Genomic DNA, 27191 nt, shown 5'->3' with positions numbered 1-27191 from the left:
ACGAACCAGAGGCGGAGAAGGGCGATTTTCTGGGCAATTTTTTGACGATTTTAGGCTATAAAGTCTCATTTGAGGTAAGTTTTTATTATTTATAAGTGTTGTATAATAGTTAGGATAATTTTCATGCTTATTGTCTCTAGTTATTAAGGAATTGATATTGGAATTTTAGGGTTTATGAGTTGCGGTTTTGGGTGATTTTTGGCTCAACAAAGTGGATTTAAAGCATATTTGAGGTAGGATTTCAAGATTAAACAATATATTATAGTTAGAATGGTATAAAAAATTATTTTTGTGCATTTTTTTAATATGATTTGTGGGTTTTATTAGAAATATTAGTTTAAAGTATGAAAAATAATTTTTATGTATATTTGAGATACTATATTGTTTAATTTTAAAATGATACCACATTATTTACTATTTTAAATTTTTTATTACTATTTAATCCAAAAATTATACATTTTTTAATTAATTTTTAATGTTTGTTAAGTATATATATGTAAATGTGTTTTGCTAAAATGTATTTAATAATTGTCTAAAATAAGAAAAATAATTTAATTTGAATTTTACATACAAAATAGTAATTCAAGTTTATAATGTTTATAATTTTTTTTAATTTATATTATTATTTAATTAGAAAATTATATATATTTGTAATCTTTATTAAAATTTAAGTAGGTTATTTATATATAGTTATGTTATTTTATTGATTTAGTAATCTTTTATTAATTAATTAATTAAAAATTTTAAGTTGTGGTTTTAACTGAGATTTTTGCTTCAAATTTTCGATTTCAAGCACACATTTGAGGTTTTTAAGTTTCTAAATGTTGACGCCGTTTTTCGTCAACAGATAAAAGAAGAGCACAAAAACAATGAATGACAATGGCCAAACGAAACAAACAAATCAAACACGCGATTTTTTACGTGGTTCAGCAGTTAAATCTGCCTAGTCCACGAGTCTCTGTTATTAATCTCAAGATTATCTCTGAAAAATTCTTTAGCATGAATTCTCCAGAGTTTTCTCTCAAGGATCAGAATTTCGGTCCTTTACAATGGTGCATGGCTTCTCTATTTATAGAGAAGGATGCAGAATACTATCCCACATATTTTGGGTAGTTACTCTTTTGTGAATAAAAATAAATGGCTTTAAATGCCTATAATCAGATAAAAAAGGAAACGTCCCTGAAGACCAGGAAACGCATAACTGATTAAATAATATCCCACGATTCTTGGGGATTTACATTAATAAATGAGGATTATATCTCATGTCTATAATACTTGTTGATATTCAAAGCGGCGATCGCGTATCTCTAAGGCTCTTGCCTCCCAAGTTTCCCATCATTGCCCGAGCCAGTGACATCTCCCGAGCTAACGTGGCTTTCGAGATAGTACGTCGAGCTCAAGACCCCTGCTCCGAAGTTGTTCCTAAAGATGAGGGTGCTCTCAGAGCTACCTTTCGAGATCGAGATCATTTCGAGGTCACGATACTCGAGGTCATGTATCGTACTTTGCAGACTCGATTTACAATCCTAGAGCATGCCCTAACCCTCACGAGACCATTTATTGCGAACTTAGCTTTCGAGGTCATATTTACTATAACTCGAAATCTGGGTATAACATCTTGCCCCCTCAAAAGTATTTGTTCGAATCCTAAGAGAAGGAAACTTTTGAACTACTTCCTCTGGGGGACCGTACCGTCACACTCTTGAAAATGGACACGCGTCAGCCGGGTATTGCTCACTTCAGGCACTTGAGTACCTTGGAAACATGCCCACGATCGTCCGTCTGACAACTTTTCGGCGCCTTCTTGTCATTGAACCCCATCCATTCGATCTAGTGAGGATTTCATTCGACGCTCTTGATTAATTCCACTTTTCCACCTATATATACAAGACCCCCCCTCTTCATCTTCTTCTTCACGTTTGTTCATCGTAAGCAAGAAAAGAAAAACAACCAGAAAACCAGACTCTCCTAAGAAGCTTCTGTCCTGCGCATGTTTTCTCGACCCAAGAAACAAAGAAATCCTGGTCTGTTCGAGTCAATGAGTTCTTTCTTGCAACCTCTTCTTCAGTCGACGATTTCTCTGCAATCACCATCACTGTGTAAGTATGCCATTTCTGTTGTTTTTTTTTTTATACTGTTTTTGTTGTGTATGCTAGTTTACGTTCTTAGCATAATAAGATAGGGGGTTTCATTTCGATAGGCTTTCAAGTTTCCTAGACTTCCCCTGCTGGATTTCGCATCACTGGTTTATATCCAGTTTTAACGTTTGAGCAAAGTTTCAATTTTCTGGGTTTTGAAAATTTTAGGCCATGTTTCTTGTCTAATAAGTTTTCGGGTAAAAACCCTTGTCCTTGACAAATGCACGAAAACCGAGAATGCCCTTCCTGGCTAACCGCCACCTTTCTTTCCCTTGAATTTCGGAATTTTCAAAAAATCTTCCACGCTCCTTTTTTCTCCCGTGGAACACACGCTCTGACTCTTTAGTAAGGGTCTCAATATTTAATTTCTTGTTCCTAAATCCACGAGCTCATATCATCGAGCTCGTGATTCTTGCATGCATGGCCCTCACCATTTTTTCTTTCTCGTTAGATATCACAGAATCTGGAAAGACGGTGGGGGTCATTGCGAGCCATCCCATACGAGCCTAAATCTCCGAGCCCAGAATCGCTATTCGCCCAGAATCAGCGTCGGATACAAGAATACGAGCTTGCGCTCGAGCAAGAGGACACTCGAGCCCACTATCGCCGTCAGATAGACAAGGTCATTGAAAAGAAGAGAAGAGTTCTTCGGGAGGCCATCTATCCGGAGCCCAACCCAGGATCTAGGCCAATTCCCCTCGACCCTGCGTTAAAAGTCACGGTTGCATATCATCCAGGGGAACTCCAATTTTCTTTAATGGCGGAACCTTCGTCCTCGCAGCCTCGGAGAGAGATGTTCGAAGCCGAGCTCTACCAGAGCTCGGTTACCACCACCGACCAAATAACTGACATTTTGGCCCTCCATGGCCTTAGTTCGTTGGACACCCTGAAGTGTCGAGCTCCGGCTAGTCATGAACGGAGCTGTTTTGCCCCTGGGGGCCGCGACGTCAGTGTGAAATATTCGGCCTGGAGCCAGGAACATATAAGGGCAGGAGCTCTGCTGCCCTTGAAGTCCTTTTTCAGAGACTTCACTGATTTCGTTGGGTTGGCTCCATTCCAACTCAACACCAATTCATACAGGGTGCTGTCTGCCCTGAGGTCCTTGTTCCACGAGCTGGGGTGGGAAGGACCTTCACCTCAAGAGATCTTATATCTCTTTTGTTTGAAAAGTAACCCCTCCCGAGCTCGGGGAGGAGATGGTTTTTATTATCTTTCGAGCTACCCCAAAGAGACGAAGATTTTTGAAGATCTTCCAAACCACCCTCCTGACTCCAAAAAGGCTTTTTTCTGGAAAGACGGTTTGTCCCTGTCTCGACATCGATCGTTCAGGCAGATTCGTAAGTACTCTTGTTACTTTTTTTTTTTTTTTTTGAGCTCGGAATTTTAGCCCTTAAGACCGTACTTAGCTGAAATGTGTTTCGCTTTTCAGCTAATTTTAAGCGTCCCTCCCCCACCGAGGCAATGGGGGAGCACATAGAGGCCTTGCTCCGACTTCCTTATGGCAGGAGGTCTCTTTTGTATCTTCTTCAAGAGGGCAAGCTCCGAGCCTGTGGGTTGTTGGGAGAAGGCCAGTCAACCTCTGACTGGTCTAATAAAAAATACGAATGTTGGGAGGAGTTGCCCCTGCCTACAGGCGCCCCTCCTCCGAGGAGAGAGAGGAGGCCAACACTCCCAGTTCGTCTGAGGAGTCCGCGATCCGGGAATGAGGCCAATGATGAAGCCTCGAGCTCGGACTTAGATGAAGGTAAAGTCCTCCCTACCTCGAGGATGTGGTCCCCCACACTACTAGAACACAGGCCCAATAGGTTAGTCTCGTGCCCACAGGATAGATACCACTTCTACATATGGAGTTAGGTAGACGACTGTGTCCATAGGTTCGATAGTGGGCTCGGGAAATATGATACCATGTACACCATGGACGAGGTGTGGAATGGGATAGCGGTGCAGTACGGGACCAATGACTATAGGGACCTCTCGAGGTTATCCCCTACTTATAGGGAAGGCACTCCCCCCGCCTCCTCTGAAGACGGGGGAATTTCATGGTCCCCAAGCTCGAGCTCGAGGGAGAGTTCCAGTTAGGTTTCCTCCATATCACTCTATGTGTCTGAAACTGAAATTACATGCTGTAAATTTCTCTTTTACTGACTCAGTGTTGTGACTTGTGCAGGCGAGATGGACTCTGACCTCGACGCCCTTATCGACAATGCAGGCGCCAAGAGGAGCAAACGCCCCAATGCAGGGTCGGTGAAGACCAGCCAGCCGGGGAAAGGCTCCAAGAGATCTAAGAAAACGCCTCCTCCTCCCCCGCCGGCTTTGAGCTCTGCTGCTACGTCGACTGGCCAGATCAGCGCCCCCACGACCTCGCAGGCCGTCGTCTTTGCGGTGGCACCGGCCTCGCAGGCTGGTATCCCTGCCGTGGTCGAATCCCAACCTCCTGTGGCGGGTCAAACGTCTTCTGCTCAGCTCGCCAAGAGACCTTCTGCTTCTCGAGCTCAGAAGCTAACCATCTCCACCCATATGGACTCATATGTGGTGGATAACGCTGCCGGACCTCATGGATCTACGCTGATTTCGGATGTCATGTCCCGGATCGGCCAGAGCTACGGCAGTTTTGAGGCTCCTCAGTGGCAGTGCCTAACTGGCACCCGAGACCGCACTGTCCTGTACGAGAAGAGTATCGAGCACACTGCCGCGGTAAGTATCCTTCTTTATTCCTTTTGCTTACATTCATACTGTCCTGGGGCTAATGGTGGTTTCTTCCTTTTTTCAGGCTCTTGCCTTCACTGCCCAGCTCAATTACGAGCTGAACAACGAGATCCATTCGAGCAAGACTCATGCTCAAGAGGAGAGGGACCTCCACCTTAGAGCGAACGACGATCTGAAGGCGGCGAATACTAAGCTCGAGGCAGTGGTTAAGGAGCGTGAGGAAATGGCCAAGGAGCTCGGAAAGCTGAAAACTGAACTCGAGGAGCAAAAGAAAGATAACATCCAGCTTCGGGAGACCAACAAGAAGCTCGAAGAGGACAAGGCCGCCACCTTCGACTTCATAGAGGATGTCAAAGCTCGCCTTACTGCCGAGTTCAAAGACAAGAAGGAAAAGGCGGTCGACTCAGCCATGTACCGGATGTGGGCTTATAACGAAGAGCTGGACACCAGCTTCTTGGGTCCCCACGAGGCGCCGTTTCTTGAACGATGGAATGCCTGGCTCGAGAAGGAGGAGGCTGAACGGCTTGAGAAGGAGAAGGCTGAGCAGCTCGAGAAGGAAAAGGCTGCTCCGGGCACCGTTTCGAAGGAAGCTCAGGAGGATAGCCATGCTATTCGTCCTGAGGGGTCCTGTGCCACTGATGCTGAGAAGGCCAAGGAGACTCCTCTTTCTTGAATCTGACCTCGGGGAGATCAGTTATCGGGGCTACGTCCCCTTATTTCTGTAACTATTTTAATATATGCCCACGGGGTGATACAATTTCTTTTACCATTCTTTTATATGCTTTACATTGCTCGAAATATTTTGCATATTTTAAATGGATGAACTGGTTATGTTTATTTATTCATACAAACATAGTTTGGACTTGGGCTCAAAATTCGATGCATTCATGCATAGTTTATTCGAATTATCTGCTTCCGACCTCGTTACTTATCAAGGTCGGATATTACTTTAACCACAAACTCGAAAGTACTTATATGGTATGTAATATGAATGATTTGGTTATCTTTTTAGTCACTTTTCCTCACCCTCAGTATTTTGACTCCGAGGTTATGAGTTCGAAACTATTTTTCTTTAAGATATTCCAGCCTCGATCTCGACATATTTCGCAATAGGTTTAGGCTCCCATTTATCATCGATCGATAATTTGGCTGGTTTGTTCCAAAACTGTTGTGTTTACACATCTGGTTAACTCCAAATGTTTTAGGTTCTTGATGGTTATATCCAATCTATCTAAGCTCGCGTATTTGGTCATATCCAAATACTTTGTTTTTGATAATTCGGTTATGTCCGAACTATCTAAGATCGTGTATTTAGTTACATCCAAATACTTTATGTTTTTGATAATTCGGTTATGTCCGAACTATCTAAATCGCGTACTTGGTTACATCCAAATACTTTATATATATTTTTTATTTTTTAAGCTGGTGGTATGTATACCAATGATGCCCCCTTAATATCCTATGAATGTGACCATAGGTTATTAAATTAAGGGAGATTACAAAAATAAAAATACATTTACATGTGAAACAAAGCAGACCTTTTATTTGATGAAATTCAGAAACAGACAAACAAACAAACAAACTAGTACAGATAGAAATTCATGGTTACAGGCAACACTTCCTACACTATTGATAATATGGTCTAAGGTGTTCGCCATTCCATGCTCGTGGTATCAGGCTCCCATCTAATCTCGCAAGTTTGTATACGCCAGGTCGGATGAGTGATTCTATCTGGTATGGTCCTTCCCAGTTTTGCCCGAGCACTCCAGCTGCTGGATCTCGGGTTGCTAAGAATACGCGTCTCAAAATCAGGTCTCCCACTCCGAACTTTCGATCTCGAACCCTTTTATTGAAATATCTTGTGGTTCGTTGCTGGTAAGCAGTATTTCTCAGCTGAGCCTCTTCCCTTTTTTCTTCGATCAAGTCTAGGGTTTCTTCGAGCCGAGTGCGATTTGTATCCTGATCGTAAATTTGAGTTCGAATCGTTGGGATTTCGACCTCGATGGGCAACATTGCCTCGCATCCGTACATCATTGCGAATCTCTGGCATTTGTCGCACTTTTTCACGTACTCGAAAGAGTCCGTTTTAATGGTTGGCCAGAAATATCCTTGGCGTATAATCTTCTTGGACAGGCTATGCCCCCCGGTATGATCTCCGCAGAACCCTTCATGAATTTATGCAATGATCTTTTTAGCTTCGGGAGGAGTTACACATCTAAGCAGCGGCATGGAGTACCCTCTTCTGTATAACTTTCCATCCAGAATGGTGTAACGAGGATGTTGATACATCAACCTTCGAGCTTGATTTCGATCTCTTGGAAGAATTCCATTTTCAAGATAATCAACTATTGGACTCATCCAGGTTGGTTCTGTTTCAATCATACACACATCTTCCTCGTCTGGCTCAGTAATGCTTGGTGCTGATAGGTGTTCTACGGGTATAACATTCAGCTCTTCATTTTCGGTGGAAGTGGCGAGCCGAGCTAAGGCGTCTGCATTTGAGTTTTGTTCTCGGGGAACCTGTTCGATTGCATAAAACTCAAAATACTCTAATGCGGATTTTGCCTTCGCCAGATAAGCTGCCATTCTTGTGCCACGAGCCTGGTATTCCCCCAAGATTTGATTAACCACGAGCTGGGAGTCGTTGTAGCAATGTATAGCTTTGGCCTTGAGCTCTTTTGCTATTCGTAGTCCCGCAAGTAGAGCCTCGTATTCAACTTCATTATTAGATGCTTTAAAACCAAATCTTAAAGCAGAGTGAAATTTGCTCCCTGCAGGAGTGATCAGAATAACTCCTGCCCCCGCTCCATTTTCATTTGACGAGCCGTCGACGTAAAGTTTCCACAGCTCGTGGGCCGTGGTTATTACCTCGTCATCGGCTATACCAGTGCACTCCACTATGAAGTCTGCCAAGGCTTGTGCCTTAATGGTCGTTCTTGGATGGTAAGTGATCTCGAACTGTCCGAGCTCAACAGCCCATTTAAGGAGCCGACCTGACGCCTCTGCTTTAGACAGGACTTGCCTAAGTGGTTGATCTGTCAGTACATGGATGGGATGTGCTTGAAAGTAAGGGCAGAGCTTGCGAGATGAGTGGATTAGGCTGAGGGCAAGCTTTTCCATCAGTGGATATCTTGACTCTGCCCCCAGTAATCTTTTGCTGATGTAATAGACGGGTTTCTGCAATTTCTCTTCTTCTCGAACGAGCACCGCGCTTATCGCGTGTTCGGTAGTTGAGAGGTACAAGAACAATACTTCTCCCGTCTCAGGCTTCGATAGGATGGGCGGTTCAGCTAAGTGCTTTTTGAGCTCCTGAAAGGCCAGCTCGCACTCCTCTGTCCATTCAAACTTCTTACTTCCTTTCAATAAGTTGAAGAATGGAAGGCCTCGATCCGTTGACTTCAAGATGAATCTGCTCAGGGCGGCCATCCTGCCTGTCAAGCTTTGGACATCTTTATGCTTCCGAGGTGAAGGCATATCAATCAGGGCCTTTATTTTGTCGGGATTAGCCTCGATCCCTCGAGAGTTGACAATAAAGCCCAGAAATTTTCCCGAAGATACCCCAAAAGTGCACTTCTGAGGATTTAGCTTCATGTTGTATTTCCGGAGTATGCCAAAGCACTCTTCGAGATCATCAACATGGTTCTTGTTAAGTTGAGACTTTACAAGCATGTCATCAACATAAACTTCCATGTTGTTCCCTATTTGCTCTGAAAACATCATGTTTACGAGCCGCTGGTACGTGGCTCCATTATTCTTGAGTCCGAATGGCATAACATTACAACAGTATAGCCCTTTATCTGTAATGAATCTCATATGTTCTTGGTCGGGGGCATGCATGGGAATCTGGTTATATCCAGAATAGGCATCCATGAACGACATCAGGCCATGCCCCGCCGTGGCATCCACGAGCTGGTCAATTCTTTCTTGGACTGGGTCCTTAGGTGGTGTCTGGAATTGACAGTCATTGATCATGATCCCAGGCTCGCGTATCCGTGAGGGATCTCTATGCCCATTTAGGTGATTCCTTAGGTCCGGATTTGTCTGATCTCCCTTCCCCCTGCTCTGATTCAGATGATTCCGCAGGTCAGGATGGGTCTTGCGGCTTCCAGTATTTTTACGACCTCGGTCGCGTTTACTGACGGACCTGGTCTCTCCGGACTCTTCACTGGTGAAACTCATTGATCGGTCGTTTCGAGATGGGTTCTTCCCATGTCTCCTTGTCTCCGCAGTGCGAGACCGAGACGTCTGACTTCTCTCAGATTGTGCGCCTCTCCGCTCCTGGAAAGTCTCCCTGTGTCCTTGTCTATCCCCCGTACGCCCTTGATCCTAATTCTGAACAGGTTGAGCGTTTCTGCGGGGAGGTGAAGGATATCTTATGGGAGATGGAGGGAACCGTATAGGCGACGGTGGCTGCCTCCCTTGCCTCGGCCTAGAGGGTCCAGAATTTGCCCGTGATGGGTCAGTCGCGTTCGGTGCGTTACCAGGAACCTGAGTCCGAGCCTCGGTAGGAGCTCGGTTATTCTCAGTTCCTGCAGGCGCTTCCACAGGTGGATTAGGCGGGACTCGAGCTCGGGTACTCCTCTGGGGCCTAGGAGGAGCAGATGGCTCTGCTGGTGCCGGAGGTTTAGTCGGCCTCCTCGTGGCAGCATCTTTTCGTGGTCGTCCACGGGGCCTCCGGGGAGGAACATGCACATCCCTTGGAGGAGGGACTTGGTTTTCGCGCGAAGGCGGGGGCTGAGCCACCTGCGCCTCCGCGGCCATCCTAGTCAACTCCTCATTCCGTTTGTTGGCTTCTGCCAACAGCTGTTTCAACTGCCGGTTTTCCAGTTCTACAATAGGAACGTAACGTTCAGGATTTTAGTACATATCCTCATCCCTTGGTGGAGGCGGTGGTCCCCGGGAATCGGAGGACCCACATCTCTCCTCAGACTCCGGGTTCTCCATTGGTTGTTTTCCAGGACGCCTTGGGTAGCTTTCGTCAGGGGTGTTCTGATTGTTTGTAGCCATGAACCTCTCAGGGATGAATGCTTGAGGCTCTCAATGAAAGCACCAAACTGTTGACGCTGTTTTTCGTCAACAGATAAAAGAAGAGCACAAAAACAATGAATGACAATGGCCAAACGAAACAAACAAATCAAACACGCGATTTTTTACGTGGTTCAGCAGTTAAATCTGCCTAGTCCACGAGTCTCTGTTATTAATCTCAAGATTATCTCTGAAAAATTCTTTAGCATGAATTCTCCAGAGTTTTCTCTCAAGGATCAGAATTTTGGTCCTTTACAATGGTGCATGGCTTCTCTATTTATAGAGAAGGATGCAGAATACTATCCCACATATTTTGGGTAGTTACTCTTTTGTGAATAAAAATAAATGGCTTTAAATGCCTATAATCAGATAAAAAAGGAAATGTCCCTGAAGACCAGGAAACGCATAACTGATTAAATAATATCCCACGATTCTTGGGGATTTACATTAATAAATGAGGATTATATCTCATGTCTATAATACTTGTTGATATTCAAAGCGGCGATCGTGTATCTCTAAGGCTCTTGCCTCCCAAGTTTCCCATCATTGCCCGAGCCAGTGACATCTCCCGAGCTAACGTGGCTTTCGAGATAGTACGTCGAGCTCAAGACCCCTGCTCCGAAGTTGTTCCTGAAGATGAGGGTGCTCTTAGAGCTACCTTTCGAGATCGAGATCATTTCGAGGTCACGATACTCGAGGTCATGTATCGTACTTTGCAGACTCGATTTACAATCCTAGAGCATGCCCTAACCCTCACGAGACCATTTATTGCGAACTCAGCTTTCGAGGTCATATTTACTATAACTCGAAATCTGGGTATAACACTAAAATTTCAATAATAAATTATTGTTAATCTAATTATTTAATGAAGTTTGTTTATTAATATTTTATTTATTAATTAATTTAGTTTTGTAGGTTGTGAATTTAATAGCAAAGTGCGCTCTTTACAAAGTGAAGTAAATTTGTTAGCAAAGACTATTAATTACAAGTGGTACATACATTATCTTCTTTCTTGTTTTAGTATTATTAAACTTTTGTTAGAGGGGTTTAAATATCTTAAATATTCATCCATAGTGAAGTAGGTTCTGAGATTAAAATTGTGTGTTTCGGTGATAACAGAAGGTTGAGAACTGTGTGTTTTAGTGAAGTAGGTTCTGGAAAATTTGTTTGTGTGCTGCGGAACTATAAGGAAGAAACTTATTGTGTGTTATTTGAATTTTTTGACTTGTTGTTCACAGATGGTTAGATCACTATTATAGGGGAAATGCTGCTCGATTTTGTCTAGAATTATGTATTTTATTATTCTATTATTATATTTGTATTGTGTTGTGCTTATTCGATTGGATTTGATTAGATTGACAGATGGTTAAGTTACTAATATAGGGGAAATGCTGCCCAATTTTTCGTATGCTTATTTAGTATTTTTTTTTAGTTTAATTTTTCATAGACATAGTTAACAATTTATTTATTATTAAAGTATATATAATTAAATAATAATTAACTAATATATTTTACTTTGTATTTTTTTGTAGCTAAACACTACGCCATATACACCAGCACATATTAATGAACTGCGACAACACTGGGCGAACCATATGCTACCGATAATTCAAGGTCATCGTCCCACATATTAGATTTTTTTTTACATTTTATTTCTTACCATATGTCTAGCTAGCTAGAGTAATATTTGTTAATTTTGTATGTTTAACAACAAATATTACAATTTTGTATATTTAGCTAGCAAAAACATATTATATACACATTTCGATTTTATTAATGAAAATTCACAATTTAAATTTGCATATAATTTAGATTTTTTAATTAATATATTTAATTCTATTTAAAAAAAATTAATATATTTAATTCTATTAATTAATATAATGAAAATAATTATTTAATTATTTTTTAAAAAAAATTACAAAAACCAATGACGTCTCCCAGGGGGAGACGTTGGAAGTCTACAAAGTCTCCCCATGGGAGACGTCATATGGCCACTTTAGATGGCTCCTGCAACAACGTCTCCCCTGGGGGGAGACATTAAATGTCTACAATGTCTCCCCTATATAGCCATTAAATGTCTATTTTGTTGTAGTGTAAATTTTACTTGAATAAAAATAATAGCTTTTTAGGTGAAAATAATTTGAATAATCGTTCAGCAGAGGCTGAAGACTCGTTCAAAAGATGCTGGACTTATCAAGAGGTTGAATGGCTGAAAGGAAAAAGAATTCAAAAACTTTTTAAATATACTGAAGGAGGCGATATATCGCCCCCTGTAGGCGATATATCGCCTGGGCCAGTATGCCCGAGGCTGTCGTGCATCGTTTCGTGTTTTCCGTATCTACGTGCTGCGATATATCGGCACACGCTGATTAATTAAACACGAAATTACACATTTTTAGCTAAGTTTGAATGGAGTAAACAGCCTTGACTAAGCCCTCAACGTATTCAAAGCTGCTGACTGACCTTATAGTATTCAAACTTTTACCCTTATTAAATTTAATCCTCAAAATACTTAATCCTTAATCATCCATACATAACATGTGCTTAAAATCCTATTGGTCCTTATCTAAACCTTATAGTATAATAAATATTATCCTTAATATCAGTCATATAATCAAACCTTAGGTTAATATTAATATTCTTAAACTATAGGTTAAACTTAGAAAATCTACAAGTACTACTATGAGTGTCCAAATAATTCCCGGTCTGAACCAAAAATCCACAGTTACAAAGATAATGCTATAAATACTATAATACTACTATCTAACTAGCTAAGTAAAGTTCTTGGACTCTACAATTCTCCCTTACTAAAAAGAATTTCGTCCTCGAAATTTACTTACCAAATATTTCTGGATACCAGCCTTGCATGTCCTCCTCCAACTCCCATGTTGCCTCCCGTTCAGAACTATTACTCCATAGGACTTTGACTATAGGAAAGCTCTTGGACCGTAACTGCTTCATCCCTCTATCTAGGATGCTAACCAGTCGTTCCTCGTAACTTAAGTCTTTCTGGAGCGCTATCGTATCGTACTTGAGGACGTGAGATGGGTCTGACACATACTTGCGTAGCATCGAGATGTGGAACACGTTGTGACTATCGGCTAGTGCAGGCAATAGGGCTAGTCTATACGCAACTGGTCCCACTTTGTCCAATATCTCAAAAGGACCTATGAATCGGGGACTAAGCTTGCCTTTCTTCCCGAACCCCTTGACACCTTTCATAGGAGATATCTTCAGGAAGACTTGATCTCCGACTTGGAATTCCACATCGCGTCGCTTGGCATCCGCATAGCTTTTCTGACGGCTTTGAGCAGCAAGCATACGCTGTCTAATAAGCGTTACTGCTTCTTGAGCTTGTCTAACAGCTTCGAGGCCTAGAAGCTACCTTTCTCCTACTTCATCCCAGTGCAACGGTGATCGGCACCTTCTTCCATAAAGCAACTCATAAGGTGCCATCCCGATCGTTGACTGGTAGCTATTGTTGTACGAGAACTCGATCAGCGGCAAGTACTTGTTCCATGATCCTCCAAAATCAAGCACACATGCGCGTAGCATATCCTCTAAAATCTGAATCATACGCTCGGACTGCCCATCTGTCTGAGGATGAAAAGTTGTACTAAGACTTAACTTAGTACCCATAGCTTGCTGTAAACTTCTCCAAAATCTTGACGTAAACACCGATCCTCTATCCGAAACTATCGTCTTGGGGACTCCATGCAATTGTACTATCTCTTGGATGTAGATGTCTGCATATTGGTCTGCCGTGTATGAAGTTCTAACAGTCAGGAAATGAGCCGACTTGGTTAGTCTATCTATTACTATCCAAGCGGAATCATGCTGCTTATTCGTCTTTGGCAGACCCGTCACGAAGTCCATGGCTATGTCGTCCCACTTCCATTCTGGTACGCTAAGCGGTTGCAATAAACCTGCAGGGCGTTGATGCTCCGCTTTCACTTGCTGGCATCCCAAACACTTAGATACATACTCCGCTATGTCCTTCTTCATCCCTGGCCACCAATAGATTGCCTTGATGTCGTGAGTCATCTTGGTAGACCCTGGATGAACTGAGTACGGGGTGCTGTGCGCTTCTTCCAGAATCGTCTTCTTAACACTTTGATCATTTGGCACGCATACCCGATCCTTATATCTCAATAAGCCTTGGCTAGATATTGAGAAATCTGTAGTCTTGCCTTCTCTGACTGCATCCATATGTGCTGCTAGCAAGTCATCATGTCTCTGACCAATCCGTATGTCCTCTAGCAGATTCGATTGGATAGACAAGTTAGCCAGCTTGCCTATAACTACTTCTATTCCGGCACTGATCAACTCCTGCTGTAACGGCTTTTCTATTCCAGATAAGGCTGATAAATTCCCGTAACTCTTCCTACTAAGTGCATCGGCAACTACGTTCGCCTTTCCCAGGTGGTATAGGATTTCGCAATCGTAATCCTTTACTAACTCCAACCACCTGCGTTGCCTCATGTTGAGCTCCTTCTGAGTAAAGAAGTACTTTAAACTTTTGTGGTCCGTATAAATCTCGCACCATTCTCCGTAAAGATAATGGCGCCGAATTTTTAACGCAAAGACCACCGCTGCCAACTCCATATCGTGAGTTGGATAGCGCTGTTCGTACTCCTTTAGCTGTCATGAGGCGTAGGCTATCACCTTGTCATTTTGCATCAGCACGCAACCCAATCCTTGCTTCGATGCATCGCAGTAGACTATGAATTTATCATTGGGTGTCGGTACACTGAGTACTGGTGTTGAGCAAAGCTTATCCTTAAACAATTGGAAGCTTTCTTCACACTTATTATTCCAGTTAAACTTTTGTTGCTTCCGGGTCAGGTTGGTGAGTGGAGTGGCTATCTTTGAAAAGCCCTCTACAAACTTCCTATAATAACCTGCTAACCCTAGGAAGCTTCTCACTTCAGATGCGTTCTTTGGTCTGGGCCAATCCTTCACGACCTCGACCTTTGATGGGTCTACTGCAACTCCGTCTTTCGATATGATGTGCTCGAGGAACGCCACTTGCGAAAGCCAAAACTCGCATTTCTTGAACTTTGCGTAGAGTTGATGCTCCTTCAATCGCGTCAAAATCATTCTCAAATGTTACTCGTGCTCTACTTCATCCTTGGAGTATACTAAGATATCGTCGATGAATACAACGACGAATTTATCTAAGTAATCCTTGAAGACCCTATTCATTAAGTCCATAAATGCGGCTGGTGCATTAGTAAGACCAAAAGACATAACCAAGAACTCGTAATGTCCATAACGAGTCCTAAAGGCTGTCTTGGGAATATCTTCTCCCTTTACCTTGAGCTGATGATACCCGGACCGTAAATCGATCTTTGAAAATACGGTTGCGCCTTGGAGTTGATCAAACAAATCATCAATCCGAGGTAGCGGGTACTTGTTCTTAATCGTTACTTTGTTCAGCTCACGATAGTCTATGCACATCCGCATACTTCCATCCTTCTTCTTCACGAATAGTACTGGAGCTCCCCATGGTGAATGGCTGGGCCTAATAAAACCCAAGTCTAGGTGTTCTTGTAGCTGCGTCTTTAACTCCTTGAGTTCCGTAGGTGCCATCCGGTATGGTGCCTTAGAGATAGGCTCAGTGCCTGGTACTAATTCTATCGTGAAGTCTATTTCTCAATTTGGCGGCAATCCTGGCAAGTCATCGGGAAATACTTCTGGAAATTCTTGTATAACTCGGACATCTCCAACCTTAAGCGGCGTCTCCCTTTCCACGTTCGTGATGCTGGCTAAGAATGCTTGACATCCTTTCTCCATCATTCTCTGAGCTTTGAGAGATGACACTAACGGGGTGCGCAATCCTGAAGCTTGTCCCATGAACCAGAGTTTCTGGCCGTCGGGAGTCTCGAACATTACCTTCTTGTGTTTGCAGTCGATCGTTGCGCCATGCCGTGCTAGCCAATCCATGCCTAGTATTACGTCGAAGTCCTTGATCACTAGCTCTATCAGGTCTCCTTCTAGTTCTATGTCCTCAATCTTGATTGGTACGCCTCGTACTATTCGTGATGATAGAACTACTTTGCCCAAAGGCAACTCGGTTACAAACCTAGTTCTAAATCTTTCACTAGGTTTGTCTAGTTTTTCTATCATTCCTAACGAGATATACGAGTGAGTGGCTCCCGAATCAAATAATACATGACATAAGTTATTGAGGATAGAAACTTGACCTGTGACCACCTTGTTGCTAGCATCGGCCTCTCCTTGGGTTAAAGCAAAAACCCTAGCAGGAACCATCTTTTCGTCCTTCTTCCCTTCTGGCTTTTTCTGAGGACAATCTCTTTTACGATGCCCTTCTTGACCACAGTTGAAACACTCCTTGGTGTTGGCGCGGCATTCTCCGGGATGCTTCTTCTGGCACTTATCACATGGCGGGTATTCCACCTAGCCCGGCCTATTTCCCCCATTATTTGTACGTGCCTTCTTATCGTTGTCGAACTTCTTGTTATCCGGATGCCGTCTTTTCTGGCCGTTACCATTGCTGCTGGAATGATTGTTGCCGCTATGGTTGTTGTTGTTCCGACTGGCCTGAGGTTGGCTCTGCTGTCTAGGTTTAGGTTTACTGGCTTCTTCTTTGTTTACATTGGCCTGCAACCTTTCTACTTCGATTGCCATCTCAAGAATGTCGGCATTTATAGTGTTTCCCGAGTTTGCTAGCTTAACCCCCATCTCGATCTTCGGTCGAAGTCCTCTAACAAACTTTTTTACTCTCAGGAAATCGGTTGGAACCATCTCAGAGGCGAACTTTGCTAAGCGGTCGAACTGACGAGCATACTCCGCCACTGTTAAATTTCCTTGCTTCAGGTTGGCAAACTCCTCAACTCTTGACGCGAGTACAGTTGAGTTGTAGTACTTTTTGTGGAACAGCTCCACAAATCGGGTCCATGTCATGGTAGCAGCATCATGGGATTGCTGGACTAAGTCCCACCATATCCTGGCATCCTTCTTGAGCAAGGACGAGACGAGACGCAGGATATGCGGTCTGCATTACTAAGGTTCATGTGTGTCAGAATTGGCTCCACATTCCTTAGCCACTCTTCTGCCTCAAAGGGGTCTGTAGTCCCTTCGAAGTTTGGAGCATGCTGCTTGCGGAACCTTTCATACACTGGCTCCATGTGCTGTACTGGATACGGCGCGTAATTCGTCATTGGCCACCCCCCATATGGACCAACTTGTTGGGGTGCTGGGGCCATTTGTTGTGGCTGCGGTTGTGGCTGTGGCGGAGGCTGAGGCTGAGATTGAGCATGTTGGCGTTGTTGCTGCAAAAGTTCCTCGACTTGCTGTCGCAGTCTGGCAATCTCCGCAGTGTTGTCAGCTGGCGGTGCCGGTGCGTTGCGGCGGGCAGTAGCACGCACTCCCCTTCGGCGAACTGGAGGGACTTCATTGGTCGCTGGAACATCGTTGGAGGCGTTTCCGTTGGTGCGTGCGGATCTTCGGAGCGACATCATAGTAGAGTTCTAACAGTTGAAAGAAACATGTTAGAACTTTACCTAATAGGCTCTAAGGCAAAAACTTATTCTAAAACAAACATATCTCGGACCTATTTATTATGACTTTTTATGAAAAATTATATAAGTCTTTATTTATATTTAGAGTGGATTTCTATACTTAGAAAAACAAGTCATCTTTATTTTCTAAGTGTGTTTCTAATCATCCTATATGACTTAATTCTCAGGCTCGAAACTTATCTTTGTCCCAAAGTTAACCATATTGAGGGAGGGCTGGGATCAGTAAAATCGTTCCCACTACTATGGCCCCCTAACTCTCAATAAGTAAACTTGGTTCATTGATTTGTATCCACCCTCACCGAACTTAGTCATTATTCATTTTATTTATTACTTATTATGATTGTGAAAATAAAATCAAACTCATACATGATCATAAAATAGCATGTTATTCATTTGGAAAAAAAACAATTTTCACTTATTACAATCACAAAATAAAAAGTAAATGAAACAAACAATAAAAACTACTAATCTAAAAATCGGGATCTTCTACATCCGATCCTTCATCTAGCATATCGTCATCTATCTCCTCATAATCATCATTGTCATGTGCATCAAAATGTCCTCTAGGAAGGTTTGTGAGAATCCTATGTTTTTTCTCATTTGTGAATTGAAACTCAAATTTTGCAGTGAACCTAACTAAGAGGAAATAGTAACGCATTGCTAATGGCAGTTCATCCTCATCATTCATGTTTTCCCATATTTCTTCTAAGGCTGCTATTACAGGATGGAAATCTTTAAATAGCCTAATTATTAATACATATTGTTCCGTTGATCTTAACATTATTTGCTTAGCCTCTTGAAGGTGACCTTTCTCTTGGTGGAACAAGAACAATCTTCGAGTGATCCTTTCTAGTGCTCCTACGGTGTTTCTTGGCTCCCTTATTCTTTTTCAAGCCTTAATGGCTCGGATATCTTGGTAGGTTAAAGCTCCATTCATACTTAACTGAAAACATAAACACTAAAGTTGTTAGCTATATACATAAGCAAAATAACTTGTAACTTAAATACTTACTTGGCAGTCAGATTCGGAGCTTTTGAGTGTGTGTATCGAGGAGAACTTCATGCGAAGGAACCGTTTCTCTGATACCAACTGTAATGACCCACTACTCTATACTTTTGGACCATTAACGAAACTATGCATACAAATCCTTAATAAAGCTTACATTACGAAAATACCATAATTTTATTAGGTAACTTGTAAAAATAAGAGTTTCTTACAAAAATATCAAGAAGGATATGGGATCCCATTGTCTTAAAAACAAAACATAATTTAAAATAAAGGAGTTACATAGAAAGTGCGGAAAAATTACACATAAACCCATAAATAAAAGACTACATCCTCGAAATCGAACTCTCGACTCCTTGAATCCATTCACCATCGATACACAATCTCCAAGCATCCACGAACCTTACCGCCACTAATAGCTATTTTCCTGCACATTTAAACAAAAAGGAATGAGCCTAATGCCCAGCAAGGAAAATCTAACACATACTTCATATACATAAATTTCATAATAAACATAAAGACATAACATAACACTTATTACATACACATACTATAATGGCCATTATTACTTGGGGTCCCATAGACTAAACAAGTCATATGCCCATGAGATTTGCGGGGTCCTACTAGCTAAGTAGGTCATATGCCCATAATCTATTTGGGGTCTTGTTAGTCATATGGGTCATATGCCCAAGCCTACAAACATACATATTCATAACATATTTTATAACATATTTCATAACATAAGATAACATAAGCATAAAACATATAGATTCTATCCTATTTTCCTTACCAAAGTTACCGGGATGTGAGGACATAGTTGGGACTTTTGGAACACTCCTAAAACCATGTATTAACAGGGTGAGTAGATTGAAGAAAAAGTAATGAAAAGAATGGAAGGAATGGAATGACTAAACCTTTGAGAAACATACTTACCAAAAACTTATGAGCAAGTTCTTAGATTTCCTAACCAAAATAAGAATGAGGTTAGAAGACTGAGTAGAAGACTATGAGAAAGAAAATAACATAAAACTAATGAACTAGAGTGTGGAAATACCTTGAAGACTTGTAGACCAATCTAAACCTTGAACCGAAATACAATAGAATCTTACTTCCCAAAGTGTTTGATAAGCTTATAATGATCAAGCTTATGATTCCCCAACCCAGGTGTTTACACTCTCACACTCACTTAGCAATTGCAGTCTCTGAACTTAGAGCAAAAGATGAATAATGGCTGGGTACTAGGTCCTATTTATAGAGTTTAGGAATGAAAGGATCTAAATTTTACTTGAATAAAAATAATAGCTTTTTAGGTGAAAATAATTTGAATAATCGTTCAGCAGAGGCTGAAGACTCGTTCAAAAGATGCTGGACTTATCAAGAGGTTGAATGGCTGAAAGGAAAAAGAATTCAAAAAATTTTGAAATATACTGAAGGAGGCGATATATCGCCCCCTGTAGGCGATATATCGCCTGGGCCAGTATGCCCGAGGCTGTCGTGCATCGTTTTGTGTTTTCCGTATCTACGTGCTGCGATATATCTGCATACGCTGATTAATTAAACACGAAATTACACATTTTTAGCTAAGTTTGAATGGAGTAAACAGCCTTGACTAAGCCCTCAACGTATTCAAAGCTGCTGACTGACCTTATAGTATTCAAACTTTTACCCTTATTAAATTTAATCCTCAAAATACTTAATCCTTAATCATCCACACATAACATGTGCTTAAAATCCTATTGGTCCTTATCTAAACCTTATAGTATAATAAATATTATCCTTAATATCAGTCATATAATCAAACCTTAGGTTAACATTAATATTCTTAAACTATAGGTTAAACTTAGAAAATCTACAAGTACTACTATGAGTGTCCAAATAATTCCCGGTCTGAACCAAAAATCCACAGTTACAAAGATAATGCTATAAATACTATAATACTACTGTCTAACTAGCTAATTAAAGTCCTTGGACTCTACATTGTGTAAACCTTTGTGCGACGAGCCTTGCTTTATAGCGCTGAAAAGTTCCATCCGAGTTCTTTTTAATCTTGAAAACCCATCGATTGTCCACTATATTCATTTGAGATTGTCGAGGCACAAGTGTCCAGGTCACATTATTCATAAGGGCTTTATATTCTTCCAACACGGCTGCTTTCCAGCCATCATGAGAAAGAGTCGCTTCTACCAAGCTTGGTTCTTCACTAAGAGACTGTCAACTTGCTTGACCCGTATATACTTTAGGCTTAAAGATACCCTTCTTTGAGCGAGTAATCATAGGGTGAGAAAAGACAAGTTGATTTTGAGCAGTGCCACCAGAAACTTCATGTTCATCATCTTCAACTGGAGCATCACTCACACTCTGCACACCAGAGGACACACTAGGCATTTCATGGTTATCAATAATATGAATGTTGTCATTTACGTAATTATTGCAAGGAATTTGAGGCTCTAATTCATACGGTGTATTGTTGTTCTCTCTTGGATGATCAGGACCAACTTGAGTACCTGCAAAGGGTGAAGAATTATCATGTGAATATGCTCAATTATGGAAGAAAGCAGTCTAGTAGGGAACCTAAACTGTGACACTAGGCATTTCATGGTTATCAATAATATGAATGTTGTCATTTACGTAATTATCGCAAGGAATTTGAGGCTCTAATTCATACGGTGTATTGTTGTTCTCTCTTGAATGATCAGGACCAACTTGAGTACCTGCAAAGGGTGAAGAATTATCATGTGAATATGCTCAGTTGTGGAAGAAAGCAGTCTAGTAGGGAACCTGGACTGTGACACTTTATTATGATTTGTGAGTACTCAAAAAAACCATTTTGGAAGGGGAATTCATTTTCATTGAATATGACATCACGAGAAATATATAGCTTACCCGTACTACTTAGACACTTATAATCTTTGTGACTATCACTATACCACAAATTTACACACTTAGTTGAATGATAGGAGAACTTATGAGCTCGATAAGGACGAAGACATGGGAAACATGCTGAACTAAATACCTTGAGGAACTTATAATCTGGTCATTTTGAGTGAAGAGCTTCGAAAGGTGATTTATTATCCAACACAGGTGTTGGTAATCGATTTATCAAGTAAGCCGAAATTTGAAAGGAGTCCCACCAGTACCTTTGAGGCATGTGCCCATCTCCACAATGTGGCGATGTTTTCTTTCAGCCCTACCATTTTGAGCAGATGTGTGAGGACAAGAGTGTTGAAAATGTTGGGAATTGTGCTCTGGAAGCATATGTAGTAGACATTGTTTTAAGAAATAAATAAATAAATTGAATTTGTTCTGCATATAGTTTATGGACTATATTATTCTGTGATAATATTAAGTAAATATAAGAAAAAATCCTAAGTTCATATATGTGATCTCAACCACGCATTTGTACGAGAGGTTAGTGTATGGGATAAATGAACTTGAATAGTTCGTAGTAAAATAAAGTTATAGAATCTTTAGATTAATTATTGCAAGTACGGTCCACTAGTATTATGAATACATTAGATCTAGATCCGGATTACTAGTGTAGTAGGACACTTTAGTGGAGGTGCTTTATATATTAGAGAATATATAAAACTGGATTAGATGTGTTTATTAATACTTAGTTAAATACCGTTTCGAAGTATTAATTAAATATATCAAATAATGATCATATACAAATAGATCTTATTCCTGAAGTTACTATGAACTCCTGTTTATGTTATATGAGTTCTTTGATTCACTCGTTAGGGTCTATCACAATGATCATGCTAGAAACTTTTGTTTTAGGAATTCATTAATGTAAATGGTTGAGGACATAGTATACAGATATGGAATCTATAACATCTCGTAAGAGATTGAATAATGGTTCTTTTAAGAGTTGATTTTTGGGACTGAAAGGTTATTGAGCTCAAATTCATAATTTAGTTATGAATTAACATTCACTAGTAAAGTTAATGGTACTTAAGGAAACAAGTTATAATTAAAAGGGTATAATGGTAATTTTATTCACAGTTAATTATGAATCATTATTAGAGGGTTAATTTGTATGTAATGATTATATCAATGGACGCTTTATTGTTATAAAGTACTCAGTAAATGAAATGTCTATAGTTACAAGAGTGCAGTCTCATATTTATAGTAGAGTAATTATGAGATTAATAAATTAAGATTATTTAATTAAAGAGTTTAATTAATAATCTCAAATTTATTGGAGCTTGGAATTATAGGTTCATAGGTCCCCACAGCAGCTCTATCAACATTATTCAAGGCAAGAGTTAATATAAAGGGTAAAATGGTAAAAAGACATATTTAAGAAGAAATTTGTTCTTCGGGCCAAATATGCAATTATGTGATAATAATGATTAATTAATTAATTAATTAAAAATTAGTTATAATTATCAAAATTAATTATTATATAATTTTTAAAATTATATAAATAATTAATTTATTATAATTTTCGAAATTATAATAAAATAAATATTTAATTTTCAAAATTTGTATTTAATTAAAATTGGTTTTAATTAATTGATAGAATTAATTAAATGTCTTCATTTGAGAGGGAGATAATAATCTGATAAGTTCGAATTTGATTTGAATTTAAAAGATTGATATTTATTTAAATAATTAATTATACGTGATAATTAGTTAAAAAGATAATAGATTCAAATTTGAATTAATTATCACGTTGTTGGATTTTATCTGATAAGTTAGTTTGAATAAATAATTAAATAATTGTGAAAAATCTCATATGCCTAATTTATAGGTAGCTACACGACACACACAGTCCCTGGACTGTGTGTGGCATGAGCTACATAAAAAAACACGACACACACAGTCCCTGGACTGTGTGTGGCATGAGTTACATAAAAAATCAGGGATAAGTTTTCACCTTTATTTATTTAATTAATTAATTAATGAAAAATTCAAAAATTAGTTTTTGATATTTTCATTAATAATACAATTAATTAATTAAAAGATAAATTGTAAATTGGTTACATATTTATTTTTTTAATTTAAATATTTTCTATTTAAGTTAGACTTATCAGAAAATAAAAGATACTGAGCTCTAAGAAAAAGAACGATACTTTTCTATCTCTCCCTGAAAAGTTACAAAACAAATCCCAAGCATATTCTCTTGATATCATGTGTTAAGTACATCAAGTTGAATCAGAAATATATCATCATTTATTCTCTAAGTGCCCACACACTTCTTAAAGTGTAGAGAACGTTGTGGAAGAACTTGATGTAGTACCTAGGAGCAATTTGGATAGGAAGATCGTTTATTTTACGAAAAGATAGCATGGACACTTGATAGGCATCAAGAGGTATGTTCTTTTATTCTTTTCTTGTTTATGATGAATGTTTGTATATTAATGGATCCGCATATTTAAATATAGTTTAAATATGTTACAAAAATTTTATTGTACACTGGGCCAACCCATCACTATTCCGCTGCGTATTAGGAAACTTGTTCCTGACAGAAAACCGATATATGATCAGTGACAAAGCGAGTGAATGACTGGTATTCTTTACCCCAGTCGGTTTGGTGCTTTTTGATTTTACTATCAAACTGGTTTTCAACCAGATTTTTGAACTCAATGAAAGCATTGAGGGAATCAGATTCGGATTTCAATGGATAAATCCATGTGTACCTTGTGCAGTCATCAACAAAATGTATATAGAAATGATAGTTATGATTAGAAATGAGAGGAGCAGGGCCCCAAACATCAGTGTGCACAAGGTCTAAAGGAAAATGGGCTTTGCTTGGATTAAGTGCAAACGGTAAAGAATGGGATTTCCCCAATCGACAGGCATCAAAGAAAGTGTTTTCTTCATTTTTTGAAATTCTTACATTAAGTTGGCTCGAGACACGAGTGGATGGGTGGTCCAATCGTTGGTGCCACCTATCTTTTATAGAATTTAAGGACTTCTCAGTCAGTGACTGAGTTACATGACTCTTGGACAGAAGACTAGAAAGACAATAAAAACCAGTAAAATAACAGGACTCTTTTCTTGGAGCTGGAATGGAATGATTTGAAGAAGGTAGACTGAGATGTGGTGATTCAAGTTGGGGGAGACCATCCTTAAGCATCCCTCGAAGAACCTCCTTCTTTGTTGCCTTGTTCATCACAATACAACAATCAGAATAAAATTCAACAAACACATTATTCTCACAAGTTAACCTTGAAATGCTAATGAGATTTTTGGTGATTTGTGGAACATGCAGTACATCTTTGAGTATTAAAGCATTACTATTATAGGTATGCAAAGTACTGGAGCCAATATGAGTGATAGGGACCTGATTACCATTGCCCACTAATAAGTGTTCCTTACCATTATACTCAGCCTTTTGATTCATGCTATGGACATCACCAGTGACATGGTTGTTGGTCCCTATATTAGCACACCACGAATCAAGATCTGCAGTATCCGGAGTGATGACAAAGGCTGAGGCACCTGCTAAACCATTGTTCGAGTTGTTACTCCCACCATGAATGGGTCACATGTATGACTCATCATACCGGTTGTAGCAAAAAGCAGCAGAATGACCATACTTGCCACATACTTGGCAAGCTGGTTTGGGCCCATTTGAGCGACAACCACGACCCTTTGAACGACCTCTATTGCCACGATTGTTCCCATTACCACGTCCTCCTCTAGATCCAGAACCATGGGGATATGACGATGCAGCACCTTTGTGAGAATTGTAAGGAGTGTTCTTGTTGGCAAGATTAGCTTGAGGAGAACCAAGCCCACCAAGAAGCTTGCTGGAACCAAACAAGGCGTTTAGCCTTTTCATTTTACTGTCGTAGCTCATTAAAAGATCCTGGAAATCCTGCCAGGTAGTAGACTGCTAAGCTTCCACAAGAACAATAATAGTCAAATAATTGGCATCTAAACGTGAAAGAACGTTAGCTATAAGCTGAGATTCGGAGTACGGGTCACCTATAAGAGTAAGAACATCAGCCCACTGACATTTTTGCTTGAGAAAGTCAGGTATAGAGATGGATCCTTTGCATGAGGTTTGTATCCTCATATGATATTCGTCCATTTTCGATTTCGAGTGCACACCAAAAAGAGCATCCAAAGCACGCTAGAGGCCTGCAGAAGAGTCACAGCCCATGACCTCCGTGGCGATGCTTTTCGTCATAGAGTCGTATAACTACCCTAGGAGCAAATGGTCATGAACAATCCATTACAACCTGGCACTGATACCAATAGAAGATAGTTAGAATTTTGTATAAAAAAATGAAAGCTCAACTCAAATGAGACTGAGTGTGGTGTATTGTATTTATAGTAAAACAATGGTACATGAATATTCTAGAATTTACACAAAATACAAGGGTGCAACTCAACATTACACAATCAGCGGGGAAATCATTCACGTTGTAATATTCTAACAGATTTGTACAAATCCCTATAATGATGCTGAGTCATAACAGAATGCAGAGCGAAATTTCAAAAAATGCACCCTTCTAGAAACTAGGCTGCAATAGACTATTTTCAATTCTTAACATCTAATACCACTAAAAATTCAGCCAACTTTAGATTAATAGTCGAAACTAAGTTGTAGAACTTGTACTGTTGTACACATTTAAACCACAAAGAAGCCATTGCTACTAATATACGTCCTCGCGTACCCAAACTATTGACAAACCATAGCCAAATATGACTTCATCTTTGTTAGTCTTCATAATCTTCCCTAGCTAGGTCGAGTTTTTCAAAACAAAAAAAAAATGCCAACCAACATAGACCACCAAACACTGCACCAATCCACACATCACCATGCAGTTAAAATCGTTTGTGGTACGTTATGAGATTTTGTAATTATGGTTCAAATCACATTGTGTCGTATCTTTATAAATATATCAATTTGATGTTTATATATATTTCAATTTTATCATTTCAAAATTTTAGTTTTTTTCATATTATTTAAAGATTGTTTGTATTGTTTAAATTTAAAATTGTAGTTGTATTATTAAAGTTTAGTGTTGAATTATTTATATCTAATTGTCATGATTGTTGAATGTTCCTTAATTTTTTCAATGTTTAGTTAAAAATCGCACCACAGTGCATTAATGTATGTCTCTGTGTGATGCAATATGGTTTGAGGTCACATGTAGTCTGATATGATTTGAAAAATTGCTCAAACCATATGGTGCGGTTCAATAAAATAGCCTCAAACCATACTACATTGGTCGCATTGTAAACACCCCTAATCTTCTCCCATACGATAGTAATACTATTATGTTATATATATATATATATATATATATATATATATTGATTTACCTTATTACAAATTAGTTTTCTAATGTAGCTAGCTAGTATTACATATTCTAGCTTCTAACACTCTCCATAGGCGATTGATACTACTTTTGTCGAAGAAGAAAATATACACCAAAATGATAAATGCCTCTTTTTTATAGGTAAAAAACTACTTTGACACTGGTAATGCGTTACCACCTCATCAGTAAAAAATAACTAACTTGATAGTGGTAATCAATTACCATCTCATCAGTAAAAAAGATGATTATTTTGAAAGTGGTAACAAGTTACCTATTACACTAATGAATAATAATAATTTGATATAGGTAACTAGTTACCATTATATGAGTTACCATATTTTTTTTAGTTTTATATTGCATGGTAACTAGTGTTGTCGAAATTATGTACTACGCAAGTGCACGCAATTGTAAACAAGTAATAATAAAGATAAGTAAAGTTCGTTACCACGAGGATTCATTACTAATTACCAAAAATCACTTTTCTACTTCT

General features: G+C 39.7%; 1 long non-coding RNA gene across 1 annotated transcript; it reads right to left on the bottom strand.

Moving 5' to 3' along the window:
• Positions 1–24222: 24222 nt before the first annotated feature.
• LOC133828874 (uncharacterized) lies at positions 24223–25646 on the bottom strand. The gene is made up of 2 exons (XR_009891354.1): positions 24747–25646; positions 24223–24531 (listed from the first exon to the last, which is right to left on the bottom strand). It is a non-coding gene; the product is annotated as an uncharacterized LOC133828874 (long non-coding RNA).
• Positions 25647–27191: the final 1545 nt, after the last annotated feature.

The sequence above is a fragment of the Humulus lupulus genome, chromosome 4, assembly GCF_963169125.1.
Source record: "Humulus lupulus chromosome 4, drHumLupu1.1, whole genome shotgun sequence".
Taxonomy (NCBI): Eukaryota; Viridiplantae; Streptophyta; class Magnoliopsida; order Rosales; family Cannabaceae; genus Humulus; species Humulus lupulus.
Note: the sequence above shows the minus strand (reverse complement) of the source record. Positions and strands in the feature narration are given on the sequence as shown.